The sequence below is a fragment of the Amia ocellicauda genome, chromosome 13 (genome assembly GCF_036373705.1).
Source record: "Amia ocellicauda isolate fAmiCal2 chromosome 13, fAmiCal2.hap1, whole genome shotgun sequence".
Classification (NCBI taxonomy): Eukaryota; Metazoa; Chordata; class Actinopteri; order Amiiformes; family Amiidae; genus Amia; species Amia ocellicauda.
Window position 1 is genome coordinate 579,146 of NC_089862.1, and position 16,031 is coordinate 595,176.

Here is a 16,031-nt window from a genome sequence, read left to right on the forward strand (position 1 = left end):
TTGTTGAATTGCATTTGTAAGCATATGTAATGCAATTGAGCACATCTAACTTCACAGAATGAAGATATTGCAAAACCATCCAAATCAAGCTTCGTTCTCCTTGATATGCTTCCACACTGTACATAAGGTCATTCTCTATCATAGGTGAAGAGTTTACATGTGTATTTGCAAGTATACATTACATTTCATCAAACTCTTGAAACCAAGTCAGTTCTGACCTGAAACAACATGAAATGTTGTAAAATTGCATTTGAAAGCATATGTAATGCAGATGAGCACATCTAACTTTACAGAATGAAGATATTGCAAAACCATCCAAATCAAGCTTCTTTCTGCTTGATATACTTCCACACTGTACTTAAGGGCATTCTCTGTATAAGGTGAAGAGTTTACATGTGTATTTGCAAGTTAACATTACAATTCATCAAACTCTTGAAACCAAGTCAATTCTGACCTGAAACAACATGAAATGTTGTTAAATTGCATTTGTAAGCATATGTAATGCAGTTGAGCACATCCAACTTTACAGAATGAAGATATTGCAAAACCATCCTAATCAAGCTTCTTTCTCCTTGATATGCTTCCACACTGTACATAAGGTCATTCTCTATCATAGGTGAAGAGTTTACATGTGTATTTGCAAGTATACATTACATTTCATCAAACTCTTGAAACCAAGTCAGTTCTGACCTGAAACAACATGAAATGTTGTAAAATTGCATTTGAAAGCATATGTAATGCAGATGAGCACATCTAACTTACAGAATGAAGATATTGCAAAACCATCCAAATCAAGCTTCTTTCTGCTTGATATGCTTCCACACTGTACTTAAGGGTATTCTCTATCATAGGTGAAGAGTTTACATGTGTATTTGCAAGTTAACATTACATTTCATCAAACTCTTGAAACCAAGTCAGTTCTGACCTGAAACAACATGAAATGTTGTAAAATTGCATTTGTAAGCATATGTAATGCAGATGAGCACATCCAACTTTACAGAATGAAGATATTTCAAAACCATCCAAATCAAGCTTCTTTCTGCTTGATATGCTTCCACACTGTACTTAAGGATATTCTCTATCATAGGTGAAGAGTTTACATGTGTATTTGCAAGTATACATTACAATTCATCAAACTCTTGAAACCAAGTCAATTCTGACCTGAAACAACATGAAATGTTGTTAAATTGCATTTGTAAGCATATGTAATGCAGTTGAGCACATCCAACTTTACAGAATGAAGATATTGCAAAACCATCCTAATCAAGCTTCTTTCTCCTTGATATGCTTCCACACTGTACATAAGGTCATTCTCTATCATAGGTGAAGAGTTTACATGTGTATTTGCAAGTATACATTACATTTCATCAAACTCTTGAAACCAAGTCAGTTCTGACCTGAAACAACGTGAAATGTTGTAAAATTGCATTTGAAAGCATATGTAATGCAGATGAGCACATCTAACTTACACAATGAAGATATTGCAAAACCATCCAAATCAAGCTTCTTTCTGCTTGATATGCTTCCACACTGTACTTAAGGGTATTCTCTATCATAGGTGAAGAGTTTACATGTGTATTTGCAAGTTAACATTACATTTCATCAAACTCTTGAAACCAAGTCAGTTCTGACCTGAAACAACATGAAATGTTGTAAAATTGCATTTGTAAGCATATGTAATGCAGATGAGCACATCTAACTTTACAGAATGAAGATATTTCAAAACCATCCAAATCAAGCTTCTTTCTGCTTGATATGCTTCCACACTGTACTTAAGGATATTCTCTATCATAGGTGAAGAGATTACATGTGTATTTGCAAGTATACATTACAATTCACCAAACTCTTGATACCAAGTCAGTTCTGACCTGAAACAACATGAAGTGTTGTAAAATTGCATTTGTAAGCATATGTAATGCATATGAGCACATCTATCTTTACAGAATGAAGATATTGGAAAACCATCCAAATCAAGCTTCTCTCAGCTTGATATGCTTCCACACTGTACTTAAGGGTATTCTCTATCATAGGTGAAGAGTTTACATGTGTATTTGCAAGTATACATTACATTTCATCAAACTCTTGAAACCAAGTCAGTTCTGACCTGAAACAACATGAAATGTTGTAAAATTGCATTTGAAAGCATATGTAATGCAGATGAGCACATCTAACTTTACAGAATGAAGATATTTCAAAACCATCCAAATCAAGCTTCTTTCTGCTTGATATGCTTCCACACTGTACTTAAGGATATTCTCTATCATAGGTGAAGAGATTACATGTGTATTTGCAAGTATACATTACAATTCACCAAACTCTTGATACCAAGTCAGTTCTGACCTGAAACAACATGAAATGTTGTTAAATTGCATTTCTAAGCATATGTAATGCAATTGAGCACATCTAACTTCACAGAATGAAGGTATTGCAAAACCATCCAAATCAAGCTTCTTTCTGCTTGATATGCTTCCACACTGTACTTAAGGATATTCTCTATCATAGGTGAAGAGTTTACATGTGTATTTGCAAGTTAACATTACAATTCATCAAACTCTTGAAACCAAGTCAGTTCTGACCTGAAACAACATGAAATGTTGTAAAATTGCATTTGTAAGCATATGTAATGCAGATGAGCACATCTAACTTTACAGAATGAAGATATTGCAAAACCATCCAAATCAAGCTTCTTTCTGCTTCATATGCTTCCACACTGTACTTAAGGGTATTCTCTATCATAGGTGAAGAGTTTACATGTGTATTTGCAAGTTAACATTACATTTCATCAAACTCTTGAAACCAAGTCAGTTCTGACCTGAAACAACATGAAATGTTGTAAAATTGCATTTGTAAGCATATGTAATGCAGATGAGCACATCTAACTTTACAGAATGAAGATATTTGCAAAACCATCCAAATCAAGCTTCTTTCTGCTTGATATGCTTCCACACTGTACTTAAGGGTATTCTCTATCATAGGTGTAGAGTTTACATGTGTATTTGCAAGTATACATTACAATTCACCAAACTCTTGAAACCAAGTCAATTCTGACCTGAAACAACATTAAATGTTGTTAAATTGCATTTCTAAGCATATGTAATGCAATTGAGCACATCTATCTTTACAGAATGAAGATATTGCAAAACCATCCAAATCAAGCTTCGTTCTCCTTGATATGCTTCCACACTGTACATAAGGTCATTCTCTATCATAGGTGAAGAGTTTACATGTGTATTTGCAAGTATACATTACATTTCATCAAACTCTTGAAACCAAGTCAGTTCTGACCTGAAACACCATGAAATGTTGTAGAATTGCATTTGTTAGCATATGTAATGCAGTTGAGCACATCTATCTTTACAGAATGAAGATATTGCAAAACCATCCAAATCAAGCTTCGTTCTCCTTGATATGCTTCCACACTGTACTTAAGGGTATTCTCTATCATAGGTGAAGAGTTTACATGTGTATTTGCAAGTTAACATTACATTTCATCAAACTCTTGAAACCAAGTCAGTTCTGACCTGAAACAACATGAAATGTTGTAAAATTGCATTTGTAAGCATATGTAATGCAATTGAGCACATCTATCTTTACAGAATGAAGATATTGGAAAACCATCCAAATCAAGCTTCTCTCAGCTTGATATGCTTCCACACTGTACTTAAGGGTATTCTCTGTATAAGGTGAAGAGTTTACATGTGTATTTGCAAGTTAACATTACATTTCATCAAACTCTTGAAACCAAGTCAGTTCTGACCTGAAACAACATGAAATGTTGTAAAATTGCATTTGTAAGCATATGTAATGCAGATGAGCACATCCAACTTTACAGAATGAAGATATTTCAAAACCATCCAAATCAAGCTTCTTTCTGCTTGATATGCTTCCACACTGTACTTAAGGATATTCTCTATCATAGGTGAAGAGATTACATGTGTATTTGCAAGTATACATTACAATTCACCAAACTCTTGATACCAAGTCAGTTCTGACCTGAAACAACATGAAATGTTGTAAAATTGCATTTGTAAGAATATGTAATGCAATTGAGCACATCTAACTTCACAGAATGAAGGTATTGCAAAACCATCCAAATCAAGCTTCTTTCTCCTTGATATGCTTCCACACTGTACATAAGGTCATTCTCTATCATAGGTGAAGAGTTTACATGTGTATTTGCAAGTATACATTACATTTCATCAAACTCTTGAAACCAAGTCAGTTCTGACCTGAAACAACATGAAATGTTGTAAAATTGCATTTGAAAGCATATGTAATGCAGATGAGCACATCTAACTTTACAGAATGAAGATATTGCAAAACCATCCAAATCAAGCTTCTTTCTGCTTGATATACTTCCACACTGTACTTAAGGGCATTCTCTGTATAAGGTGAAGAGTTTACATGTGTATTTGCAAGTATACATTACAATTCATCAAACTCTTGAAACCAAGTCAATTCTGACCTGAAACAACATGAAATGTTGTTAAATTGCATTTGTAAGCATATGTAATGCAGTTGAGCACATCCAACTTTACAGAATGAAGATATTGCAAAACCATCCTAATCAAGCTTCTTTCTCCTTGATATGCTTCCACACTGTACATAAGGTCATTCTCTATCATAGGTGAAGAGTTTACATGTGTATTTGCAAGTATACATTACATTTCATCAAACTCTTGAAACCAAGTCAGTTCTGACCTGAAACAACGTGAAATGTTGTAAAATTGCATTTGAAAGCATATGTAATGCAGATGAGCACATCTAACTTACACAATGAAGATATTGCAAAACCATCCAAATCAAGCTTCTTTCTGCTTGATATGCTTCCACACTGTACTTAAGGGTATTCTCTATCATAGGTGAAGAGTTTACATGTGTATTTGCAAGTTAACATTACATTTCATCAAACTCTTGAAACCAAGTCAGTTCTGACCTGAAACAACATGAAATGTTGTAAAATTGCATTTCTAAGCATATGTAATGCAGATGAGCACATCTAACTTTACAGAATGAAGATATTTCAAAACCATCCAAATCAAGCTTCTTTCTGCTTGATATGCTTCCACACTGTACTTAAGGATATTCTCTATCATAGGTGAAGAGATTACATGTGTATTTGCAAGTATACATTACAATTCACCAAACTCTTGATACCAAGTCAGTTCTGACCTGAAACAACATGAAGTGTTGTAAAATTGCATTTGTAAGCATATGTAATGCAGATGAGCACATCTATCTTTACAGAATGAAGATATTGGAAAACCATCCAAATCAAGCTTCTCTCAGCTTGATATGCTTCCACACTGTACTTAAGGGTATTCTCTATCATAGGTGAAGAGTTTACATGTGTATTTGCAAGTTAACATTACATTTCATCAAACTCTTGAAACCAAGTCAGTTCTGACCTGAAACAACATGAAATGTTGTAAAATTGCATTTGTAAGCATATGTAATGCAATTGAGCACATCTATCTTTACAGATTGAAGATATTGGAAAACCATCCAAATCAAGCTTCTCTCAGCTTGATATGCTTCCACACTGTACTTAAGGGTATTCTCTATCATAGGTGAAGAGTTTACATGTGTATTTGCAAGTATACATTACATTTCATCAAACTCTTGAAACCAAGTCAGTTCTGACCTGAAACAACATGAAATGTTGTAAAATTGCATTTGAAAGCATATGTAATGCAGATGAGCACATCTAACTTTACAGAATGAAGATATTTCAAAACCATCCAAATCAAGCTTCTTTCTGCTTGATATGCTTCCACACTGTACTTAAGGATATTCTCTATCATAGGTGAAGAGATTACATGTGTATTTGCAAGTATACATTACAATTCACCAAACTCTTGATACCAAGTCAGTTCTGACCTGAAACAACATGAAATGTTGTTAAATTGCATTTCTAAGCATATGTAATGCAATTGAGCACATCTAACTTCACAGAATGAAGGTATTGCAAAACCATCCAAATCAAGCTTCTTTCTGCTTGATATGCTTCCACACTGTACTTAAGGATATTCTCTATCATAGGTGAAGAGTTTACATGTGTATTTGCAAGTTAACATTACAATTCATCAAACTCTTGAAACCAAGTCAGTTCTGACCTGAAACAACATGAAATGTTGTAAAATTGCATTTGTAAGCATATGTAATGCAGATGAGCACATCTAACTTTACAGAATGAAGATATTGCAAAACCATCCAAATCAAGCTTCTTTCTGCTTGATATGCTTCCACACTGTACTTAAGGGTATTCTCTATCATAGGTGAAGAGTTTACATGTGTATTTGCAAGTTAACATTACATTTCATCAAACTCTTGAAACCAAGTCAGTTCTGACCTGAAACAACATGAAATGTTGTAAAATTGCATTTGTAAGCATATGTAATGCAGATGAGCACATCTAACTTTACAGAATGAAGATATTTGCAAAACCATCCAAATCAAGCTTCTTTCTGCTTGATATGCTTCCACACTGTACTTAAGGGTATTCTCTATCATAGGTGTAGAGTTTACATGTGTATTTGCAAGTATACATTACAATTCACCAAACTCTTGAAACCAAGTCAATTCTGACCTGAAACAACATTAAATGTTGTTAAATTGCATTTCTAAGCATATGTAATGCAATTGAGCACATCTAACTTCACAGAATGAAGATATTGCAAAACCATCCAAATCAAACTTCGTTCTCCTTGATATGCTTCCACACTGTACATAAGGTCATTCTCTATCATAGGTGAAGAGTTTACATGTGTATTTGCAAGTATACATTACAATTCATCAAACTCTTGAAACCAAGTCAATTCTGACCTGAAACAACATGAAATGTTGTTAAATTGCATTTGTAAGCATATGTAATGCAGTTGAGCACATCCAACTTTACAGAATGAAGATATTGCAAAACCATCCTAATCAAGCTTCTTTCTCCTTGATATGCTTCCACACTGTACATAAGGTCATTCTCTATCATAGGTGAAGAGTTTACATGTGTATTTGCAAGTATACATTACATTTCATCAAACTCTTGAAACCAAGTCAATTCTGACCTGAAACAACATGAAATGTTGTTAAATTGCATTTGTAAGCATATGTAATGCAGTTGAGCACATCCAACTTTACAGAATGAAGATATTGCAAAACCATCCTAATCAAGCTTCTTTCTCCTTGATATGCTTCCACACTGTACATAAGGTCATTCTCTATCATAGGTGAAGAGTTTACATGGGTATTTGCAAGTATACATTACATTTCATCAAACTCTTGAAACCAAGTCAGTTCTGACGTGAAACAACATGAAATGTTGTAAAATTGCATTTGTAAGCATATGTAATGCAATTGAGCACATCTAACTTCACAGAATGAAGATATTGCAAAACCATCCTAATCAAGCTTCTTTCTGCTTGATATGCTTCCACACTGTACTTAAGGATATTCTCTATCATAGGTGAAGAGTTTACATGTGTATTTGCAAGTTAACATTACAATTCATCAAACTCTTGAAACCAAGTCAGTTCTGACCTGAAACAACATGAAATGTTGTTAAATTGCATTTGTAAGCATATGTAATGCAGATGAGCACATCTAACTTTACGGAATGAAGATATTGTAAAACCATCCAAATCAAGCTTCTTTCTGCTTGATATGCTTCCACACTGTACTTAAGGGTATTCTCTATAATAGGTGAAGAGTTTACATGTGTATTTGCAAGTTAACATTACATTTCATCAAACTCTTGAAACCAAGTCAGTTCTGACCTGAAACAACATGAAATGTTGTAAAATTGCATTTGTAAGCATATGTAATGCAGATGAGCACATCTAACTTTACAGAATGAAGATATTGCAAAACCATCCAAATCAAGCTTCTTTCTGCTTGATATGCTTCCACACTGTACTTAAGGGTATTCTCTATCATAGGTGTAGAGTTTACATGTGTATTTGCAAGTATACATTACATTTCATCAAACTCTTGAAACCAAGTCAGTTCTGACCTGAAACAACATGAAATGTTGTAAAATTGCATTTGTAAGCATATGTAATGCAGTTGAGCACATCTATCTTTACAGAATGAAGATATTGCAAAACCATCCAAATCAAGCTTCGTTCTCCTTGATATGCTTCCACACTGTACATAAGGTCATTCTCTATCATAGGTGCAGAGTTTACATGTGTATTTGCAAGTATACATTACATTTCATCAAACTCTTGAAACCAAGTCAGTTCTGACCTGAAACAACATGAAATGTTGTAAAATTGCATTTGAAAGCATATGTAATGCAGATGAGCACATCTAACTTTACAGAATGAAGATATTGCAAAACCATCCAAATCAAGCTTCTTTCTACTTGATATGCTTCCACACTGTACTTAAGGGCATTCTCTATCATAGGTGAAGAGTTTACATGTGTATTTGCAAGTTAACATTACAATTCATCAAACTCTTGAAACCAAGTCAGTTCTGACCTGAAACAACATGAAATGTTGTAAAATTGCATTTGAAAGCATATGTAATGCAGATGAGCACATCTATCTTTACAGAATGAAGATATTGCAAAACCATCCAAATCAAGCTTCGTTCTCCTTGATATGCTTCCACACTGTACTTAAGGGTATTCTCTATCATAGGTGAAGAGTTTACATGTGTATTTGCAAGTATACATTACATTTCATCAAACTCTTGAAACCAAGTCAGTTCTGACCTGAAACACCATGAAATGTTGTTGAATTGCATTTGTAAGCATATGTAATGCAGTTGAGCACATCTATCTTTACAGAATGAAGATATTGCAAAACCATCCAAATCAAGCTTCGTTCTCCTTGATATGCTTCCACACTGTACATAAGGTCATTCTCTATCATAGGTGAAGAGTTTACATGTGTATTTGCAAGTATACATTACATTTCATCAAACTCTTGAAACCAAGTCAGTTCTGACCTGAAACACCATGAAATGTTGTAGAATTGCATTTGTAAGCATATGTAATGCAGTTGAGCACATCTATCTTTACAGAATGAAGATATTGCAAAACCATCCAAATCAAGCTTCGTTCTCCTTGATATGCTTCCACACTGTACTTAAGGGTATTCTCTATCATAGGTGAAGAGTTTACATGTGTATTTGCAAGTTAACATTACATTTCATCAAACTCTTGAAACCAAGTCAGTTCTGACCTGAAACAAAATGAAATGTTGTAAAATTGCATTTGTAAGCATATGTAATGCAATTGAGCACATCTATCTTTACAGAATGAAGATATTGGAAAACCATCCAAATCAAGCTTCTCTCAGCTTGATATGCTTCCACACTGTACTTAAGGGTATTCTCTATCATTGGTGAAGAGTTTACATGTGTATTTGCAAGTTAACATTACATTTCATCAAACTCTTGAAACCAAGTCAGTTCTGACCTGAAACAACATTTAATGTTGTAAAATTGCATTTGTAAGCATATGTAATGCAATTGAGCACATCTATCTTTACAGAATGAAGATATTGGAATACCATCCAAATCAAGCTTCTCTCAGCTTGATATGCTTCCACACTGTACTTAAGGGCATTCTCTGTATAAGGTGAAGAGTTTACATGTGTATTTGCAAGTATACATTAGAATTCACCAAACTCTTGAAACCAAGTCAGTTCTGACCTGAAACAACATGAAATGTTGTTAAATTGCATTTGTAAGCATATGTAATGCAATTGAGCACATCTAACTTTACAGAATGAAGATATTGCAAAACCATCCAAATCAAGCTTCTTTCTGCTTGATATGCTTCCACACTGTACTTAAGGGTATTCTCTATAATAGGTGAAGAGTTTACATGTGTATTTGCAAGTTAACATTACATTTCATCAAACTCTTGAAACCAAGTCAGTTCTGACCTGAAACAACATGAAATGTTGTAAAATTGCATTTGTAAGCATATGTAATGCAGATGAGCACATCTAACTTTACAGAATGAAGATATTGCAAAACCATCCAAATCAAGCTTTTTTCTGCTTGATATGCTTCCACACTGTACTTAAGGGTATTCTCTATCATAGGTGTAGAGTTTACATGTGTATTTGCAAGTATACATTACAATTCTCCAAACTCTTGAAACCAAGTCAATTCTGACCTGAAACAACATGAAATGTTGTTAAATTGCATTTCTAAGCATATGTAATGCAATTGAGCACATCTAACTTCACAGAATGAAGATATTGCAAAACCATCCAAATCAAGCTTTTTTCTGCTTGATATGCTTCCACACTGTACATAAGGTCATTCTCTATCATAGGTGAAGAGTTTACATGTGTATTTGCAAGTATACATTACATTTCATCAAACTCTTGAAACCAAGTCAGTTCTGACCTGAAACAACATGAAATGTTGTAAAATTGCATTTGTAAGCATATGTAATGCAGTTGAGCACATCTATTTTTACAGAATGAAGATATTGCAAAACCATCCAAATCAAGCTTCTCTCAGCTTGATATACTTCCACACTGTACTTAAGGGTATTCTCTATCATAGGTGAAGAGTTTACATGTGTATTTGCAAGTATACATTACATTTCATCAAACTCTTGAAACCAAGTCAGTTCTGACCTTAAACAACATGAAATGTTGTAAAATTGCATTTGAAAGCATATGTAATGCAGATGAGCACATCTAACTTTACAGAATGAAGATATTGCAAAACCATCCAAATCAAGCTTCTTTCTGCTTGATATGCTTCCACACTGTACTTAAGGGTATTCTCTATCATAGGTGTAGAGTTTACATGTGTATTTGCAAGTATACATTACAATTCACCAAACTCTTGAAACCAAGTCAATTCTGACCTGAAACAACATGAAATGTTGTTAAATTGCATTTCTAAGCATATATAATGCAATTGAGCACATCTAACTTCACAGAATGAAGATATTGCAAAACCATCCAAATCAAGCTTCGTTCTCCTTGATATGCTTCCATACTGTACATAAGGTCATTCTCTATCATAGGTGAAGAGTTTACATGTGTATTTGCAAGTATACATTTCAATTCATCAAACTCTTGAAACCAAGTCAATTCTGACCTGAAACAACATGAAATGTTGTTAAATTGCATTTGTAAGCATATGTAATGCAGTTGAGCACATCCAACTTTACAGAATGAAGATATTGCAAAACCATCCTAATCAAGCTTCTTTCTCCTTGATATGCTTCCACACTGTACATAAGGTCATTCTCTATCATAGGTGAAGAGTTTACATGTGTATTTGCAAGTATACATTACATTTCATCAAACTCTTGAAACCAAGTCAGTTCTGACCTGAAACAACATGAAATGTTGTAAAATTGCATTTGTAAGCATATGTAATGCAGTTGAGCACATCTATCTTTACAGAATGAAGATATTGCAAAACCATCCAAATCAAGCTTCTCTCAGCTTGATATGCTTCCACACTGTACTTAAGGGTATTCTCTATCATAGGTGAAGAGTTTACATGTGTATTTGCAAGTATACATTACATTTCATCAAACTCTTGAAACCAAGTCAGTTCATACCTGAAACAACATGAAATGTTGTAAAATTGCATTTGTGAGCATATGTAATGCAATTGAGCACATATAACTTCACAGAATGAAGATATTGCAAAACCATCCAAATCAAGCTTCTTTCTCCTTGATATGCTTCAACACTGTACATAAGGGCATTCTCTATCATAGGTGAGGAGTTTACATGTGTATTTGCAAGTATACATTACAATTAATCAAACTCTTGAAACCAAGTCAGTTCTGACCTGAAACACCATGAAATGTTGTAGAATTGCATTTGTAAGCATATGTAATGCAGTTGAGCACATCTATCTTTACAGAATGAAGATATTGCAAAACCATCCAAATCAAGCTTCGTTCTCCTTGATATGCTTCCACACTGTACATAAGGTCATTCTCTATCATAGGTGAAGAGTTTACATGTGTATTTGCAAGTATACATTACATTTCATCAAACTCTTGAAACCAAGTCAGTTCTGACCTGAAACAACATGAAATGTTGTAAAATTGCATTTGTAAGCATATGTAATGCAATTGAGCACATCTAACTTCACAGAATGAAGATATTGCAAAACCATCCAAATCAAGCATCGTTCTCCTTGATATGCTTCCACACTGTACATAAGGTCATTCTCTATCATAGGTGAAGAGATTACATGTGTATTTGCAAGTTTACATAACATTTCATCAAACTCTTGAAACCAAGTCAGTTCTGACCTGAAACAACATGAAATGTTGTAAAATTGCATTTGTAAGCATATGTAATGCAATTGAGCACATCTAACTTCACAGAATGAAGATATTGCAAAACCATCCAAATCAAGCTTCGTTCTCCTTGATATGCTTCCACACTGTACATAAGGTTATTCTCTATCATAGGTGAAGAGTTTACATGTGTATTTGCAAGTATACATTACATTTCATCAAACTCTTGAATCCAAGTCAGTTCTGACCTGAAACAACATGAAATGTTGTAAAATTGCATTTGAAAGCAAATGTAATGCAGATGAGCACATCTATCTTTACAGAATGAAGATATTGCAAAACCATCCAAATCAAGCTTCGTTCTCCTTGATATGCTTCCACACTGTACATAAGGTCATTCTCTATCATAGGTGAAGAGTTTACATGTGTATTTGCAAGTATACATTACATTTCATCAAACTCTTGAAACCAAGTCAGTTCTGACCTGAAACAACATGAAATGTTGTAAAATTGCATTTGAAAGCATATGTAATGCAGATGAGCACATCTATCTTTACAGAATGAAGATATTGCAAAACCATCCAAATCAAGCTTCTCTCAGCTTGATATGCTTCCACACTGTACTTAAGGGTATTCTCTATCATAGGTGAAGAGTTTACATGTGTATTTGCAAGTATACATTACATTTCATCAAACTGTTGAAACCAAGTCAGTTCTGACCTGAAACACCATGAAATGTTGTAGAATTGCATTTGTAAGCATATCTAATGCAGTTGAGCACATCTATCTTTACAGAATGAAGATATTGCAAAACCATCCAAATCAAGCTTCGTTCTCCTTGATATGCTTCCACACTGTACATAAGGTCATTCTCTATCATAGGTGAAGAGTTTACATGTGTATTTGCAAGTATACATTACATTTCATCAAACTCTTGAAACCAAGTCAGTTCTGACCTGAAACAACATGAAATGTTGAAAAATTGCATTTGAAAGCATATGTAATGCAGATGAGCACATCTAACTTTACAGAATGAAGATATTGCAAAACCATCCAAATCAAGCTTCTTTCTGCTTGATATGCTTCCACACTGTACTTAAGGGCATTCTCTATCATAGGTGAAGAGATTACATGTGTATTTGCAAGTTTACATTACATTTCATCAAACTCTTGAAACCAAGTCAGTTCTGACCTGAAACAACATGAAATGTTGTAAAATTGCATTTCTAAGCATATGTAATGCAGTTGAGCACATCTATCTTTACAGAATGAAGATATTGCAAAACCATCCAAATCAAGCTTCTCTCAGCTTGATATGCTTCCACACTGTACTTAAGGGTATTCTCTATCATAGGTGAAGAGTTTACATGTGTATTTGCAAGTTAACATTACATTTCATCAAACTCTTGAAACCAAGTCAGTTCTGACCTGAAACAACATGAAATGTTGTAAAATTGCATTTGTAAGCATATGTAATGCAATTGAGCACATCTATCTTTACAGAATGAAGATATTGGAAAACCATCCAAATCAAGCTTCTCTCAGCTTGATATGCTTCCACACTGTACTTAAGGGTATTCTCTATCATAGGTGAAGAGTTTACATGTGTATTTGCAAGTTAACATTACATTTCATCAAACTCTTGAAACCAAGTCAGTTCTGACCTGAAACAACATGAAATGTTGTAAAATTACATTTGTAAGCATATGTAATGCAATTGAGCACATCTATCTTTACAGAATGAAGATATTGGAATACCATCCAAATCAAGCTTCTCTCAGCTTGATATGCTTCCACACTGTACTTAAGGGCATTCTCTGTATAAGGTGAAGAGTTTACATGTGTATTTGCAAGAATACATTACAATTCACCAAACTCTTGAAACCAAGTCAGTTCTGACCTGAAACAACATGAAATGTTGTTAAATTGCATTTGTAAGCATTTGTAATGCAATTGAGCACATCTAACTTTACAGAATGAAGATATTGCAAAACCATCCAAATCAAGCTTCTTTCTGCTTGATATGCTTCCACACTGTACTTAAGGGTATTCTCTATAATAGGTGAAGAGTTTACATGTGTATTTGCAAGTTAACATTACATTTCATCAAACTCTTGAAACCAAGTCAGTTCTGACCTGAAACAACATGAAATGTTGTAAAATTGCATTTGTAAGCATATGTAATGCAGATGAGCACATCTAACTTTACAGAATGAAGATATTGCAAAACCATCCTAATCAAGCTTCTTTCTCCTTGATATGCTTCCACACTGTACATAAGTTCATTCTCTATCATAGGTGAAGAGTTTACATGTGTATTTGCAAGTATACATTACATTTCATCAAACTCTTGAAACCATGTCAGTTCTGACCTGAAACAACATGAAATGTTGTAAAATTGCATTTGAAGGATATGTAATGCAGTTGAGCACATCTATCTTTACAGAATGAAGATATTGCAAAACCATCCAAATCAAGCTTCTCTCAGCTTGATATGCTTCCACACTGTACTTTAGGGTATTCTCTATCATAGGTGAAGAGTTTACATGTGTATTTGCAAGTATACATTACATTTCATCAAACTCTTGAAACCAAGTCAGTTCTGACCTGAAACAACATGAAATGTTGTAAAATTGCATTTGAAAGCATATGTAATGCAGATGAGCACATCTAACTTTACAGAATGAAGATATTGCAAAACCATCCAAATCAAGCTTCTTTCTCCTTGATATGCTTCCACACTGTACTTAAGGGCATTCTCTATCATAGATGAAGAGTTTACATGTGTATTTGCAAGTTAACATTACAATTCATCAAACTCTTGAAACCAAGTCAGTTCTGACCTGAAACAACATGAAATGTTGTAAAATTGCATTTGTAAGCATATGTAATGCATATGAGCTCATCTAACTTTACAGAATGAAGATATTGCAAAACCATCCAAATCAAGCTTCTTTCTGCTTGATATGCTTCCACACTGTACTTAAGGGTATTCTCTATCATAGGTGTAGAGTTTACATGTGTATTTGCAAGTATACATTACAATTCACCAAACTCTTGAAACCAAGTCAATTCTGACCTTAAACAACATGAAATTTTGTTAAATTGCATTTCTAAGCATATGTAATGCAATTGAGCACATCTAACTTCACAGAATGAAGATATTGCAAAACCATCCAAATCAAGCTTCGTTCTCCTTGATATGCTTCAACACTGTACATAAGGTCATTCTCTATCATAGGTGAAGAGTTTACATGTGTATTTGCAAGTATACATTACAATTCATCAAACTCTTGAAACCAAGTCAATTCTGACCTGAAACAACATGAAATGTTGTTAAATTGCATTTGTAAGCATATGTAATGCAGATTAGCACATCTATCTTTACAGAATGAAGATATTGGAATACCATCCAAATCAAGCTTGTCTCAGCTTGATATGCTTCCACACTGTACTTAAGGGTATTCTCTATCATAGGTGAAGAGTTTACATGTGTATTTGCAAGTTAACATTACATTTCATCAAACTCTTGAAACCAAGTCAGTTCTGACCTGAAACAACATGAAATGTTGTAAAATTGCATTTGTAAGCATATGTAATGCAATTGAGCTCATCTAACTTTACAGAATGAAGATATTGCAAAACCATCCAAATCAAGCTTCTTTCTGCTTGATATGCTTCCACACTGTACTTAAGGGTATTCTCTATCATAGGTGTAGAGTTTACATGTGTATTTGCAAGTATACATTACAATTCACCAAACTCTTGAAACCAAGTCAATTCTGACCTG